Here is an 18,127-nt window from a genome sequence, read left to right on the forward strand (position 1 = left end):
TGTGGAACTTAAGAAGTATAAAATACGCACTAATTATTGACATAAATTTCCTAAATAATGCTTTCAGATGTTTTTAATGGCTGACGAAAATGATAGAATTAAAGCTAAATATTAACGCAAACCATATAGTTAGAACTTCTATATTCTGGATTCTAGCACGATGATAATTTTGACAATTTTTAATTAATTTTTATCAATTTTCCTTTTTAAACAAGCTACCCAGATTTCGTTTTATGGTTCTCATGTTTGGGTTGAGGAATTGAAGTACTAGTCATACATTAAATATAGCGCAACCAGATATATAGTTTTTATATTTTCCATAGCACGATATCTATTTTGGCAATTTTCCCTTTTCTTTATACTGTCTACCAAACGGATTAAACAATATACAATTAAGCTCTAAACATTGATAAAATTTACAGAATAAATGCTTTCAGTCACTTTATAATCTTAAGGTTGGCCAAAATCTTGTTATCAATTTTTTCCTTTATGCTAGTTATTATTCTTAAAGTACGATACTAATAAAGCACAAAACATTGTCATATTTTAGAATTACGGTTTGTTCCGCGAATTTTAACAGAGATTATATTAAGAACCGAAAAATTAATTATACAATAGGAGGGATCCCGCCGAAGACCCGGTTAAAAATAGTTTCGAGGGAGAAGGAGGCCTCTAAAAAATTTACCACCCCCCCCTTATTGAAAAATCTTGGCTACGTAACTAACTTGCAGAGCCTAGAAATCACGAAATATTGGCATATTTTATAATTAGTGCTTCAAATCGCCAACTTTAAGGAGATGATATAAAAATATATTACATTTTTTAAAAATGCCAAATAAAAATAACAACTGGGAAATATAACTAATCAGATCCTAGCGGGACCCGCGTAGGTCGGTAAGGGCAGAAAAATTGAGATCACCTCCCTTCCACTTGGAAAAATTCTAGCTACACAACAGTCTATTCAATTTTGATTAGATCTCTTTTTTGGTTTAAAATTATTGACATTTTTAATGGTTACATAATTTATTTTATTTTATATATTTTTTTAATTCATAAATATAAAATATAAATAAAACTTTATATTTTTTCCATAATAATGATATAAAGTTTTAATAAAAATCATTTTTATAGAAAAATAAAATAAAATTTTACAAATTTACAAAATAAATTTAAATTTATAAAAATTCTGTGAACTGTTATATAAAATATATTATCTTCTTTTTATAAAATTTACCCACCATCAATCAAGTAATAAATGTTGAAAACATTTTTTTCTATATAATTTATTCATTTAACATACTAGTATATTTGTATCTAGAGGTCTTGACATATTTAACCAGATAAGCCTAGTCCAGCTCCTGTTTTCAGCTAAGAATTTTCTTGAATTTTTTATAATTTATAGGCTATATTAGTAAATCTTTATCATCTAATATAAGAGTGGCTAAGGATTAGGTTTTGGAGTACTTCCTGAGATTCGTCTGTTTCAATACATATTTACGCTAATAAATATATTTCCTTTGACAAAACCCTGCCCACCTCTTCCCAGAAAGCACAATATATGTAGTAATAATGTACCGAAAGTGCTCCCCCCACTCTTATAAAAATTCTGATTACGTCTATGTCCTTTATGAATTAAAAATTTATAGTATTATTGATTGCTAGCCATTTTTAAAAAATTCAAAATAGCTGTATATATAATGATCTTTAGATTTAAAAAAATAAGAAGTCGCACCCATGAGCTTATTTGAAATATATCATCACCCATGCCGAAATCTATATTTTAAAAAATGGTATCCTAGCTGCTGTATTGAATTCAGTATTATAAATAAAAATTAAATCAAGCTAGGTCGCAGCTTCAATACTTAAAAATTAATTCAAAATTTTTAAAGTTGTAAAATATTTATTGTGGTAATTTCGATTATATTTTATTAGGTAATATATTATATGTTTGAGAAAAAAATTATTTTTCGCATTTTTTTTTAGTCAAAATTTTGTTAGACATTAAATATATAATCTGTATAGAAGACCGCGTCGGATTGGAATCGTTTTGTTCTTTCTAATTTCCATATCTATATATGTTTTAAATATTAATATAATTAGATAGCTGGTACATTAGACTCCAAGACAAATCCGAGCTTATCTATCTTAAGAATTATTTAAGGGTTAATAAAAGTAATGTTATTAATTATTTAATAACGGCTATAGGGTTAAATTGTATATATGAATTGAATTTTGAAGGAAACATAAAGTATTTTATTTATATTATAAAAATTACATATTAATCATAAAAAATAGTTAATACAATAAGAACATATGTAAAAGTCTCGTTTATTTAATAAGAAAATTATGCGGCAAGGAAAAAAATATCTTTGACCTACCTCTTTTACGTTAAAACAATAAGCAAGAGGAGGGCATGTAGCCTCAGTACCTTATAGAAATCTATGAATGTCTTATTTTTAAACTAGGTAAACCTTCACCCCCACCCATGATATTAATTTCCCAATTGGGGGGTATTATTTTTCTTGTATATTGTCTAGTTACCTAAAATTCTTTATATTATTTTTAACCATTAAAAGTATATTATTAATACATAAACAGCATTAATGTTTATTTACTATTAATTTATTAAAATTTGTAAGAATATTAAATCATATTATTCTAAAATTGAATTATAAATTTCTTTTTTTTGCCACCCCCACCTTACCCCAGCCATAAGGCTTTGTATTCTATAGTTTAGACATCAAACCCGATATTTTAAATGGCGCAGCCCCCCCCCCCCAGTCTTAGAAGTCGGGTGGGTTCATTCAAATTTAAAAATAGAGATCACTAATTTATTTTTATAGCCAAAAATATTTTAGTTTTTTTAATCAATGCTGAGACTATTTTAGGTCAATTTCAATGCTAACAAGCTTATTTCAAAGTAGCGTGCTATCGCCTGAACTATGTAGCAAATTATTGTCTACCTTTTTTTTAAATAGCCTTACTACTTTTATGCTATTTTATAAAAAAAATTGTTTTTTACAAATTAATATTTCGAATTCAAACATGTAAAAGATATAAAAATATTATGTAAAATATATACTTTATTATTTCTGATAGGGGGAGGGCGGAGATTTTATTAGTCTGGGATTCCTGTGAAAGCTGGATTTCTAGATACTATCTAATGGTATCCATGATCGAGCAATTTGCTTTAAAAATATCATTCAGAATCATAACCCATGTATTATGATTTTGAAGAATTATCAGATTGAAAAATAGCTATTAAACCATCCTAAAATTTATTCATTGAGATTTTAAAATCTTTATTTATAAATCTAAAAAATAGATTTTACAATTATTTGTGTTAAAACAATTTTCCCTCAATTTTACTATTATTATGATTTATCATTTAGGGTTCGACAAGACCTATTCTCTCCTATGCAATATCTTTAAAAAAAAATTATTTTATCACCCCCCCCCCTCCCCCGATGCTTTTATATAGTCCCAAAATAATCTCAAAGGTTGCAATGTTCAGATAGTTATTTATAACTATTTTTACAAAAGAATTAAATTTGAATTCTTGTATGTTTTTTTAATTTTCTCCATCTAATTAGAGATAATTCTAATTGGCATAATGTGTCGATTTATAGCCCCTAGGTTCATTTATGCTTTTAACATTATTTAAACAAAGATTTAGAACTTGAGTCTTGTTTATAATATATATATAAATATTTATTAATACATAGGTAGATAATCAAGCCATAATCAGACATGTTTAACATGTATATAATTAACATTTTAATTTTAAAAATTAAATAGATGTGATGATAAAGTGAGACGTTAATATTAGTGTATAATGCTTTGGAATATTTAAATCAAGAAATTTTAGCATTAGCTCCTTATAAACATATTCTATTTTGCAATTTTTATATTTATAATGATATTCCTAAATAAGATATTATAACAACTAAATACAGAGTGTATGGCCAGTCAAAGCATATCAGGTTTTGTTGAAAAACTTTCATAGTATAAAATTAATCAATTAAAATTATATTATAATTAACATATTTTATTATAAAAATATTTTATTCTGTGAATAATTGATTTCACGGCTATGAACCACACAAAATGAAGCAAAATGAGGTAAAAAATATACAAATTTTCTAAACTATCTAAAATAATATATATTAAATCTCAAAATAATAAATAAAATCTAAAATAAGTAAAAAAAAATGACGCAAAATTTAAAGTCACATAAAATGACGCAAATAGTATGCAAAATAATGCAAGTAATATGAGAAATCACAGAAAAGTTTGCAAAATGAGGAAAAATTAAGCCAATAATATACAAAAATTTATTAAATCTAACAAAAGCACTGCAAAAGGCGTAAATATACCCAGATGAAATATTCAAAATCTTAGAAAAGCACACAAAATTTTGGAAAAGCACTCGAAATTATGCAAAATTTTAAAAAGGCAGATATAATGATGCAAAAAGTGTGCAAATTAAGGAAATTTTCAGAAAATTGGGTTAAACGAACAAATTTAATATTAACATGTGGCCCAATCCTTAATATATAAAATGCAATTCAAAGCAAGGCTGTATTCTTCTATTGGAATATCCATGGAGAAAATGTTTCTCAAAGATTCATTTAGCAGAAAATATTTTTTCTCCTTAAAAACATCCTGTACTTCTTAAAATTAAATACTCTCTTAGAAGGAGAACTGAGTGGGATAGAGGTATTTTTTTATAAATAGTTTTAAAAGAGGAAATTTATTAAATATAATGAGGTCTGGTACTTCTATATAATTTTCGTCGGAAATATCCTCAAAAGAATTTAAAAACGTGAGATGTTTTCATTTTGTGAGGTGTTATTGATTTTAATGTTGAGACTGATTATGATTAAATACATAGCTCATAAGTAAATATGTGAATTTAATTTTACTTCAAATTCCTTTCTTTGTTTTATGTTTCCTTAAATATATATGTATTTTATATCTTATTTATGATTAAAAATAAGATGTGTTCTTTTCGGTTTAAATAATAGAATGAATGCAAGAGAGGGTAAATGATTTGAACAAATTAAATTTTTAAAATATAACCATTTCATTTATTCAAATTATAATTAAGATCATAATTTAAAAAATTCGTTTAAAAATCAAAGAAAGCTAATAATCAGCGTAGCGTTCATACTGACCCTACTCAAAAAATGTAGTTCTGCTCCTTTGGTAAGCCACCTTCATTAGTAGGGACTTTAAACAGAATTGTGATTTAGACATTTTTATATAGAATGAGTTGGGAATGAATTATATTAGCTATAAGAGTTATGTTAGGCTTTAATTATATGATAAATAGGTAGCCTATATTAGAGTTTGCAATCGGTAGCATAGTCATATTTATGTATATATTTAAAATGAACATTTTAAGTTTTAATAATATCCTCAATTTACTAATATCTAATTAAAATCTCTTAAATTAAAATATGTATACTATTTAAAATGACATAATATTTATATGTGTCGTATGTTTTTCTGAAATAAGATATATAGAGAATCCTCACATAAGGATTCAGAATATCCCAATTTTAAATCATGAAGTATTTCAACAGGTGCAGAATATCTAGCCAATACAGCTAATTTTACAGTGAACATTTGATCTATTCTTTATTTATATTAATTTTATATCTCCGATTTTTCATATAAATTAAAAAATACAACAAAAAAATATGAGTCAACTTTCTGAAATTTATAGGATAAGTACTATACATATGCTAAAACATGCTAAAATAAGATTTTTCAAAATTAAAAACCTCCCTCGTTATAATTTAATTTGAAAGATCCCGAACCTCACAATTTCCAGTAAAGCACATAGTATATACAAATTAATCATTATATATATGCATTGCTATGACTTATTTTAAAAGTATATAAAAAAATAAATAAAATTTTTAAAAATATTGTATAAAACCGTGGATAGAATGTAGATTAGAGCTATATATTTCTATCCCTATAAATTATCTCAAAATATTTATTTTAATCGGTAGATATAAATGATATTTTTTTCCTAATATTTTTAAAAAGGAATAAGGCCTCTTACCATAAGTTTTCAAATGTGGAGAATACCACATGGAGAAAAATAACCTTATTTTGAGAGAAATATTTGTTTTATTAGCTCCTTAGAACCTGTGGGTTAAAATATATTAGGCAGCAATTGGCCGGATGAATTAACCCTTTTCCCATGAAAGAAAAAGTTAACTCTTGAACTGGATTATACCTGCGTAGGCATATTTACCAGATCAAACATTCACAAAATCATCCTTTTGTGAGTTTTCTTTTATTTAATATAAAACTTAATTAAAACGATTTTACAACTACTTATTAATTTATATTGATAATTTAATTTTTATCTACTACACCTAAACTTTTTTCTTTAAAAGAATAGTTTTTGTAAATCAAAAAATATTTTCTGAATCAATACAAAAAGTGAAACTAAAGATAGCGTTATTACAAAAAATATTTCGGATGTTAAAGTGTTATCTAAATTTAAACTTGTGGATTTTTAAAAAAACTGAACCATGTTAAAATTAACAATAATGTTTTGCAGAAAAATTAAACGATAAAATTTGATATCTTTTATTATCATGAAACCGTTTAATTGCCAATTAATTCTATTTTAAAATATATTTATTTTGCTCAGTAAATAGCATTTTGACATAAAAAAAATTTGAAATAAATTTTTGAAAATTCAAAAATTACATTATTAAATAATTGAAGCACAAATGAAATAATAAATTTAATGTTAATTAGAAAATTAGTTGATTCATATGGATTTTTAAATTTTAGATACATTTTTCAATTATAAATACTAAACTATACAAATATTATTCTAACAAGATTTATTCTAGGTAAGATATTTAAAACATTTATATTAAAGGACATGGGTATAAATTCACACACTAAATTTTATTTTCTAAATTCTAACCTATATAATATAATTTTATAATTACGCGTCGTTTTTTTAGTCCTTTAGTGTCATTATTCAAAGGGGGGTTAAAATTTTAATGTCAAAAGATATTAAAATTTTAAATGGGAAGCAATTTACAATTCTTTTAATTCTGAATACGAAATTACAAAATCAGTTTTAATTTTCTTTAAAATATAATAAATTGAATTATTTTCTGTTTATTTTATTGGATTTAAATTAAGAATTTGGAAAGAAAGAGGAGTAATAAAAATGATTCGAATTCATGAACATGATACAATGATCAATAATATACACAATAAAAAAATAATTTTAAAAAAAGCAAACTTAGAAAACTAATGTAGAAAATGAATAAATAAAGATCCAAAAATAAAACAAGTATTACAAAAATAATTTTTTGAACCATCTCCGTGACTCATCGCTTTAGGGTGTATATATTTTTTGAAAATAAAATGCAATATTATGAATATTTTAGGCCAAAGTTACTAATTTTTGTGTAAGTTATCACCACAGGGTGATTCAGAATTTCGATTCACCACGATTTATTATGAAATTTGTGAAAAATCTAGGTAATTAGGAATAATTTAATAAAAAGAATGATTGTAAAGATTCCGTTTACTCTGGATCATTTAATAAATATATTGATAGTGTATATAGTAAACCAGATATTAAATTTACAACAATCGTCTTTATAATTGTCCATTTTCCATTACTCAACATGTATATTTAAGAAAATATTTTAATCTTCATAACCTGCATTTAAAATACCCATAAGATATTTACTCGGTTAAAATTTGTTAAACAATGAATAAGAAAGAATTAAAAATATAATAATCGTAAGATTAGATAAGAATAAAAATTTGACCCTCATTCAGTAGCGTGGCCAGAATTATATATATGGGGGGGGGGGGGGGGGGGTGAGAATGGGTTGGAGGCATCTCCCCCAAACCCTTTGCCTAGTCTTCGGCCGGATCCCTCCTAGAAAAAAATTATATAATATTGATTATCCCGTTATTATCTTTATATCATCTCCATTAAAGTTGACTTAATAATTGCAAGAACTAATTCTAAAATATATCTATGTTTTATGCTTCATAAGTGTTGACTTTAACCAATATAATAGAGTATAAATAAAAATATTATTATAACCAAATTTTGGCCAACCAATCTTACGATTAAATAGCGACTGAAAGCATTATTCTGATAATTTCATCAATGCTTAGTGCTCATTGTAAATTAATTTAATCCGTTTGGTAGACAGAAGAGAGAGAAAAAAATTTGGCTTTATGTTAGAATGGAAAATATAAAAAAACTAAATATTTGCCTAATATTTAGTGGCTGACTATAGAATACTCATTCAAATATGAGAACCACAAAAGAAACTGAGTTATAAACAAAATAAAATTACAACGTCACGCTATAAGAGGAAGTTAACAAGTTTTGAAAAAATCTGAAACTTATACCAAACCATTACGTAGATCTTTTTAGAATTTTCTTCTTTTATTCGGTTAAGTAGATGGTTTAAAAGGGGAAGAGAATTATTGATAAAAAATTCAAAATGTCAAAATCATCATGTCAGAGAATATAGAAGTTATAACTATCTGGTTTGCGTTAATATTTAATGCCTTAATTATTAATTCCTTAATCACTTTTGCCCGCCACAATAACATAATTATGAAACAAATATGAACTAACATATCACGCCTTACACGTAAAGTTATCCAAAGATATGGAAGCAGTATCCCTGATATTTATGTCGATAATTAGTTTATATTTCTTATCTTTTATTCAATCTGTTTGGTAGATAGTTTTAAATAAAATTATTTGTAAAATAGAATAAATCGCCAAGATTAGCATTATGTTAGTAGGTAAATTAAAGAAGCAATGAGCAATATGTCAGGCATGTATCTAATAATTCATCAATCAGTTTTTCTAATCAATAGATAAAAACCAGTTATAAGCGAAATAAAAACTACTGCACGCCTTAGGCTGAGCCATACATATTGAATTTCATATTCCGATTCAAAAATCAATTACGTATAAATGCATTAAAGTTTTTCTCCTATTCTTTTTTGAATCTTATGATTATTGATCTTTATAGATGTTGCTTGTTTTCATTTTATTTAAATGATATTTAACAATATAAATTATATTATTATATTTAATAACATTAATTACATTATTTTAAAAAAATTGCCGGATTCCCACTCAAAAAGGAAAATCTCAATCAAAAAAGGATATCAATCATAGAAGGAAAAGGTTTGATCAAAAGAGAAAAAGTATCAATCAAAAAAGGAAAAGTCCGATAAAAGAAAGTGTCAATTAAAAAAGATAAAGTTTCAAAAGTTTAGAAAAAATTCGATCATAAAGAAGTAAACAAATAAGGAAAAGGTCCAATCAAAATAGAAAAGTGTCAATCAAAAAGGAAAAGATCCAATCAAAAAAGGAAAGTGTCAATCAAAAAGGAAAAGTTTCAAAACTTTAGGAAAAGTGTAAATAAATAGAAAATTCTTTCCTTCTTTAATTGACACTTTTCCTTTTTTGATTGGACCTTTTCATTTTTGTTTAACACTTTTTGATCTGACTTTTTTCTAAGCCTTTAGTACTTTTTTTTAATTGACACTTTTCCTTTTTGATCGGACCTCTTCCTTTTTTTGATTGATACTTCTTTTTTATATTGGATCTTTTCCTTTTAAGTTTAAAATTTTTCCTTTTGTGATTGGGATTTTTCCTTTTATGGGTGGGAAACTCTGTATTTAAAGATTAAAAAAATATTTAGGGGGTTATGGCGGGATATATGCCGCCCTAATTAGTAATGGGTTGACAAATTTAAGAGGGGAATGCATTATATTTTATTATAGTAACTCCAAACTCCATATTCTATAAATCTATTAAAACAGAGGCCAATATGCATTATTATGTTTATTAAAGTAATTTAAGAAATAGAAAACACAAAAATTAACACCATGGATGATGTAAATCATATGAAGAAAGTACCACTTGTAAGAAATAAATATCTCAATATCGAATAGTGGCAGCTCATGGATCTAATTTGCTTTTAAAGGATATAGCAAATAAAATACTGATAATTCAAATTTTAGTAGTAAAGGCCAAAAATATTATAAAATATATAAAATTCAAAAACAGTATTATCAACATTTAAGAAAAATTAGAAAAAAAATAGAATTGCTTCCTTAAAGTTGCCTCCAACTCACTTGGCAGGTACAGGTATAGCTTAATGATTATATTAAAAAATTAAGATAATTTGCCGGAAATGGTAATATATTTATGATAATTCAAAATCTCGAAATTAAATTTAAAAAAAATGCTTGGGTCAGAAAACTGGGTTTTATAAGAAAAAATCATCAGTTTGGAAAGCAACTTCTGCAAATGACAAATTGCTCATTTCTAGATCAAGCTCTGATCTGGAATCGTTATTATCAAATTAAGATAAAGAACAAAATAGCCGAAATTATATCTTACTGTTTTAATAATATGAAAGATTTAAAAAAATTAATATTGATTTTTAAAAGAATTTTTCTCGTTTTTCCCCTATATTTTCCTATTTTCAAATTCCCCAATTCTTGCGAGAAATTCCAAACAATAAATAATAAAACACGCCCCCCCCCCTTTTTTTAGAAAAAACAAGGGATATGAATTCGAACCCAGATCCTGAACCCTCGTATTTTGGCTGTACCCGAACCCGGACCCTTTTTAAAAGTGGAGGGTCCAATGGGGTGTCATAAAAATTTTATGAATAAAAAATATTTTTTTAAAAAATAATATAAATTTTAGCAACTTTTTTTGTGGAAACATTTATTTTATCTTCGCGTTTTTCTTTCAATTTTTTTCCTGGACTTTCATTTTACGTAGAGATTGATATCATAAATTATTTTCTAGTGTAGGTAATAATATTTTATTATGTAAATTTATTATATGCTATGTTATAGAAATACGTTGATTATTTTGAAAGTGAATTATTTTGTAGTGCAAGTAATAATATTTTAATTTAAATGATAATGATAATGCACGACACCTTGATCCTCAATTTGTATGATGCTAGAACGATTATTAAGTCTAAAAGATTCTCCAATGATTTTATTATAGGAGCATGTGAAGTCATTTTGTTGGAAGATGATTGGTGGCAAATAAAGGACATTACTAGTGTATTAGTTCATTTTAAAATAAAAATATTAAGATTACAATCAGAACAATTACGTTTATTTGATTTTTATGGCATATGGATTAGTTACTGATTAAATTTAGAAAAATTTACAGTCCTTTTTATATGAAATATTAGAAAACATGAAAATTCGTGAGCAACAATATTTGCAAATATATATTTAGACCCTAGATATCAAGTTTTATTGAGTATTGCAAAAACATATGGCTAAAGACCATCTTAAGGATTTATGGCATACACAAAACTCCATTATTTACAATATATTGGAGGCTACGACAATACCTACTGATTGGAAGGATAGTAATAATTATGATAGCAACATCAATGATCTTGAAATTTTACTTTTAAATAGCGAAAAAAAATCAAATTATCATAAGATATAAAGGAGGATCAAAAAATGCCTATTGCATCATTAATAGAAAAGTTCTCATAAGTTAAGAGAATAAATAAGGATACAACTATTTTAAATTAGGGGAAGAAAATTCTTCAATCAGAATTATATATCTTATCTAGCCGTCATGGCTGTACTGGCCACACAAATACAATAACTTATGTATTATAAAGATAACTATCTATTTTAGGTAAGCGTAGAAGGTGGATTTTCATCTTTGAAATATATATTGTCTTATCTAATTTACGTGGAAATCTCAAGGATGATATTTTAAAATGATTTTGCGATTCAATAAAACATTTAAAATATAAATTATTTCATTAAATTTTTCATTTGTAAATTATGAATATGTATATATTGAAGTATAATAATGAATGAATGAAAAAAAATCTTATTTTGAGTCATTATTTTTATATTCCCTGAACCCGGACCCGGGTCCTTTTAAAATTATATTCCTGTACCCGAACCCGGACTTGGACCCTTTTTTTGGCCAAGGATTCACTTCCCTGGTAAAAACAAACTCGAGGCAAAATGATACTTGACCCGCAAATGTACAAAAAAATCACAGAGTATAACAATTTAATAATTAGCTCACATATAGTTCAATAAATTATTTTTATTTATTTTTAATATCATTTCATACATGTTCTCTGATCTTCAATAATAGCTGTTTCAGGGTTGCCTATGCTATTTTTATAACAGTTGATATCCGAGAGCATAGTTGATAGTCTTTATTTTGATAATTGATCGCCCTTTCTTGTCTAACCAGTTATACGAGTAATATATTAATTGCCGTTGTTGGTTATCATATGTAGGTGATTGGATTAATAGTGCGATATCTTAGGTATGCGTTTGAGTTCATATGCTTAACTTCTTTATCTTGATTAACTATATGAGGAATAATTAGTCCCTTTTTTACGTTATCAGTTATTACATGAATATTTTAGATTCGTTGTTCTTGTTGCTTATCGTATGTAGGAGTTTTAATGATGGATAGTGATGTACCATAGGGTTACCCGGGAATTCCCGGTCAAATATCCGTTTAGTTTTCATAAATATATGCCAATTTCGTCTTATTCTTACCATTTTTTATCAATTATATATTTATTTTCAGCCAAATTTTGAATAACATTTTCCTAGTTGGATAATATCTGGCTTAATATTATTTCCATTCTCATTACATCGACTTTTTACCCAAATTACTGTTACTATATGTTATTTTCTCTGTTACAAAACTTGAGTTCGCTATATTGCAAAATATTATAAGATTTTTATCAGTCAATATTTTCACTTAAAAACTCGGTTAGCAGTTTTGGAGTCGGCTAAAGTCAGCCTATTACACAACACTAAGTTTTTGTCATTTTCTTCCTTATAAGTTGGTCATAATAAATTGTGAGATGAGACTTATTTAGCCATTACAGATTTGGAATAAGTGAACAACTTTTATTCATAATTCTTAGATATATGTTTGTAGATTATAGAATTCTTTAACCATATAAATCTTATTTATCTGATGTACCAGAAATTTTTACAGAAATAAAACATAATTTACAACTTTCAAATGCAATATCGCAAAATGACTTTATAAACATTAAGCTTTTATTATAAAAAAGGAAAAAATTTGGTCTTTATTTTCATTTTGCCGAAAATTTTTTGTACCCACGTTATCTTAGCAAAACATTGTCTTACCATGGATTTTCTCTACCTTTACCACTTTGCATAGGTTGAGAAAAGTTTCTAAATTTAGACACAATAATGACAAATTTAACTAAATATCGTTGCAAATAAGGTTTTTAAAAACGTTGCACTCTTTATATTAGCTGCATTATTCCCAATCCCCCATTCAGTGCAGCTGCAGAATAAGTATGGTCTGCCCTTGAAAAAATATAATCAAAGACTTAAAAAAAGCGACTACACCTTGAAAGAGTGAGAAAATTGATTCCATTCCATTATACAACATCTACACGATGAAATTTGCAGAATTCAATAAAAGTTTCATATATTCTAGTGAATGTATTTGATTCTGGAGATGATTTTTAAATCATTTTATCCTTTACTCTCAATATTATTTCTATTTGGACTTATATTGTTTATATAAATTGTACTTTAACTTCTTATTTTTCCTTTTCATTTTCTCGCTATTTTTTCCAAGATTTAATTTCCCGAGAATTTCATATCACTAATGTTGGGTATTGTTGATATGGGGTTGAGTACCTATAAATCATTTATATTAACCATGGACTTTATTTTTAGGTTTGTTTCTTTAATTTACTAATTTCACAAAACAAATTAATTTCTTAGTTTTTATTTACAGTTTTCACAAGAAACTCTATCTTATGGTTTAATAATTTGATCTACATTTTTCACCAAACAAAATAAATCAATTAATTTTTTCACTTTACAGATCTTCTCTATCTTTCTTTTTCCTAATACCTTTTTCTTGATTCAATTCAATAACATTTATTATTTACTATTAATACCCTATTTTATTTTATTTTTATGTTTCCTTTATTAACATATCGATTTTTAAAAACTGCCTGATTAAGATTTTAGTAAATATAATATTATGTAAGCCTGGAGATTTTGCTCATAAATGGCAGAAAAATTTGGACCTCTATGCCAAATCTCGAAACTTACATAAAATTATTCTGGCTGAAATCTCAAACGGCCTCTTTTAAAAATCGACTTAAATACTAAATTTTACCGATACTATATTTTTACTTATAACCTTCATAACGCCTATGTTGTTTTACCCTTTATATCATTTGTCTTACGCATTAATTTTATATATGAATACTTCAACTTACATTAATGTTTATTACAGCTTCAAGTTCCCATTTTAAATGACCTTATTTCTATTTGCTATAATTATTATATATAGTGTTTTTTAATATAAGAACTAGCGATTGATATATGTTTTATAATATGGTAATAAATGCATAATATACTGTAAGGTTATAAAAGTATTTTATATATAATATTCAAATTATTATATAGAATAGAACCAAAATAATAATAAAACTGTTAAATATTGTTTTATATTATTTTCTTATTATTATATAAATAGTTTTTATGCCCCTCTTTTGTTTACGTTTAACTGCATGAACATTTAAAAAAACTTGTGGCTTTCTTTTGTTTTCTTTTAATCAAGAGTTTTTTTTATAATTTTAGAGTTCTTAGTAAGGTAGTCCTTAATTATAAACTAGATAATGTCCCTTAGATGTCCATTCCGGGAAGGGGTTTATTTTATTCCAAATTATATGGGATAAAACTAACATAACTTTAAATTTACAAAAACGTTCATTTTTTCACTTTGCGCCAATTTATGTTAATTCATAATTGCGACTTTTATTTTCCCTATAAAAGGGACAGTATTTTTTGTTTACCATATCATATATTTTTTTATTCGTAATTTATTGATTTTTTAATTCTTAACTTAATAAAAGTTTTATAAATCTATCGTTTTAGGATTAAATAAATTTCGTTTTAAACTTATAAATTCTTTTAGTTATATACGCTTAATAAAAGTCTATAAAAATAATTTCCTGTTTCATAATTGCTGAGTAAACCCGAAAATTTAGTTAGTCATGACCCTCACTAGATCTCTAGGGTTAGAGGACCGAATGCGACTATATCTGTATATGACAACGACATGTAATTGAAGCCCTGGAATTTCATAAACTGAAATGATTTTACATATATAGTATTATACAAGATTTAATTATTCATATAACAATATTAAACAATCAAATTATTTAAATTCAACCTCGATTATTTTTTGTTCAATATTAAATTTTATCTTTTATTTTATTTTTAATTTCAGATTCCGCCTTAATTTCAATCAAACTTTGTCTCCTAGGACACACTTATAATACATTGAATTGAGTTTTTAGTATATTTCTCTTTAATCATTTTTCCCTGTTCTATTTATATGTTTGCACTCTAATCCCTATTTTTTTCCTTTTCCGTATTATATTATTCCTATTATCTTTAACATCCAAAAGATTATTACATAGCATACCATTTATTTGTTGGGATTCATTTATAAATTTCAACCTTACTTACCCCAATATTTATTCATTAAATATTCTATTCGTCATTTTTTTCGATTTTAGTACCTTTTTTCATTAGGCCATTATCCTCTATTTTTTCCTTGCATCATTTTCCAGATAGTTTGTAACTAAAGTATTTTATTTCTTTAAAGTTTAATTTGGTACACAAACTCGGATTACCTTTTATTTCAATATCATTCCCCTATCTATCTTTCTCACAACTTTTTTTTGTATATTTGACATCTAGGGTAATTTATATCTTTCAATTTTTATTTCCACACACGAACTTTGAGTATCTCTGTTTATTCTCGTATAATTTATAATTAATATACTTTTATCCTCCTTTATAACTTTAAAAATTTTCTTTAGGCTGTGTCCTAAATATCAAAAATAATAAAATAGTACTCTAAATAAATTTTCGTCATTTACATAATATTTTTTTAAAAATAAATAAATTTTAATAAAATTTTGCTTGAAATTTATTAATTTGTGAAATTTTTATGAATAATAAGTTATATTAAAGTATTTGGTGGCATTGTTATTTTTCGAGTTTATTTCTCCTTTTTTTGTTTCCTTTTTATTTATTTATTTTGGGTTTTTTGTTTATAATTTTTTTTGTTTTTTTTTTCTTTCTTTTTCGTTTTTTGCGTTTTTCTTTATTATAAAAAACTTAAAAAAATAATGAGAGATTTAGATCATGTTTCAGATTTTATTAATTTACTAAAATTTATAAATTTTGAGGTTTTTTTTCAATATATTTAGGACACAACCTTATCTGGTATTATTTTTTTCGACTACCATCTTTTTCTCATAATTCATACATTTAAATTTCCTGGTTGGCACCTGATTTATCTCAAGATTTTATACTTTTTAAATCCTTCGGAGACTCAAAAATATTATCAACTATAGTTTCAATTTTAACAATATCCGGAACCTTAATAATTTTGTTTTTCTTGTTATAAAAATCTAGAATCAATAGGTGCTCTTTGGTATTTTATTTATTCCTTTATTATTCTCTATCATATTTATATCATAATTCATTATATTTAAACTTTCTGGAGATCCATGATTTATCTCCAAATTTACAATTTTATCTTCCGGAGTCATAAATATTATGTTTCACAATTTTTCACATTTGTATTTCTAATAAATTATTTACAACCGTTACTTTTAATCTTGGACATCATACTACTAAAATTAGTATACTATAATTTATCATTTCTATACTATTCTCAAGGTTTAACTAACTTTTATATCATTAACAGTTATATTTATTTTCCCTATTCGCGGAGCCCATTTTACTATTATTAATTATTTTCCTTTATAATACTATACGATTTCCAAATTGGTTCCCTATGTAATAAACGAGATTTTTTTCGCTTTCACAAATAAATTATTCTTCTCATACCTTACCTTATTTGGTATTCTATTATCAAGCACATTTCTAATATAATCCCATGTTATATATTTAACCGGTGGAAATTATCATATTCAATCATTAGATTTTAAGACATGTATCCTGAGTGGGCCCTATTTTTCCACCCTTTTACAATATATTACCTTTTGACATCCTCAGGCATCTGTCTCTGCATGTTTCACCCCTCCACATCTTTTGCATTGAACCTTCCGTTCATTAATTAGTGCCCTCTTGGGAAACCATCTACATATATGATCATACTCTCCACACTCAAAACAACGCATATTTAAATTTATTCTCTAACGATTTATTTTATCTTCCTATTTCAGAATTACATACATGATTAGGATTATAATCCACAACTAAAATATTTTCATTCCAAAATCCGATAGGATTATTACCCTTATAATTGTTAATTTCCACACATATTTCTCTTGACATACTGAACATTTTATTGGTTACACTCATAATTTATTTCTCGATTTATATTTTCTTTGTTGTGCTTGTCTTCACAACAATAATGGAAAATTCAGCAATCACTCCAAAATAAATGTACATTTCTGATTCACTCATCTTATTTTTTATTCCATCATCAAACGAGGAAAAACATTGATTCACCTGTCATTCTAAAGGGGTTAGAAATTAGATCAACAAATATTAAAATACAAGATGATATTTTTAACTTGGTTATAAAATCAACGAACTGGCCTTTGGCAATTTTTTTCTCTTATGCCATAATACTATATTTTGTTTTAGATTATCTTTCATCGTTTATCTTTCTTGATAACAACCTTTTGATGGTCGAGTTTACCTTAATTATACTATATTACATTTATATGACAATTTATAGATTGTCTATTAATCAATTTTTTTTGATTTATACTTTTAAAAGTGTATTGTTTTATTTGCCTTTCTACTAATTTATCAACAAATGTTGACTTGTAAATTTTATTTTCATAATTTAAACTAAGTTAGCATATTTAGATTAAGTAAAATAGATAAGGTCAATTTATCCACGGTAAAACAAATAAGATTATAGGGTGATAATGTTTTTTGAAACATTAAAAAATTTGTTATCATTACCGGAAAATCTTTATTTAAAATGTTTAGTAAAGAAATAAAT

The 18,127-nt window shown here is 25.5% G+C and overlaps 1 long non-coding RNA gene across 2 annotated transcripts in view; it reads left to right on the forward strand.

The window, feature by feature from the left end:
• Positions 1-1,144: 1,144 nt before the first annotated feature.
• The window catches only part of LOC135922310 (uncharacterized), a 28,101-nt gene continuing 11,118 nt past the window's right edge, over positions 1,145-18,127 (forward strand). The window contains exon 1 of one of the 2 annotated variants that reach the window (XR_010570842.1): positions 1,145-1,248. This is a non-coding gene — a long non-coding RNA (uncharacterized LOC135922310). Of the gene's footprint in view, positions 1,249-6,864; positions 6,885-18,127 lie in introns of those variants that run through there. The other variant, XR_010570843.1, reaches the window with a different exon arrangement.

This window comes from Gordionus sp. m RMFG-2023, chromosome 1 (assembly GCF_954871325.1).
Source record: "Gordionus sp. m RMFG-2023 chromosome 1, tfGorSpeb1-WG-v2, whole genome shotgun sequence".
Lineage (NCBI taxonomy): Eukaryota > Metazoa > Nematomorpha > Gordioida > Chordodea > Parachordodidae > Gordionus > Gordionus sp. m RMFG-2023.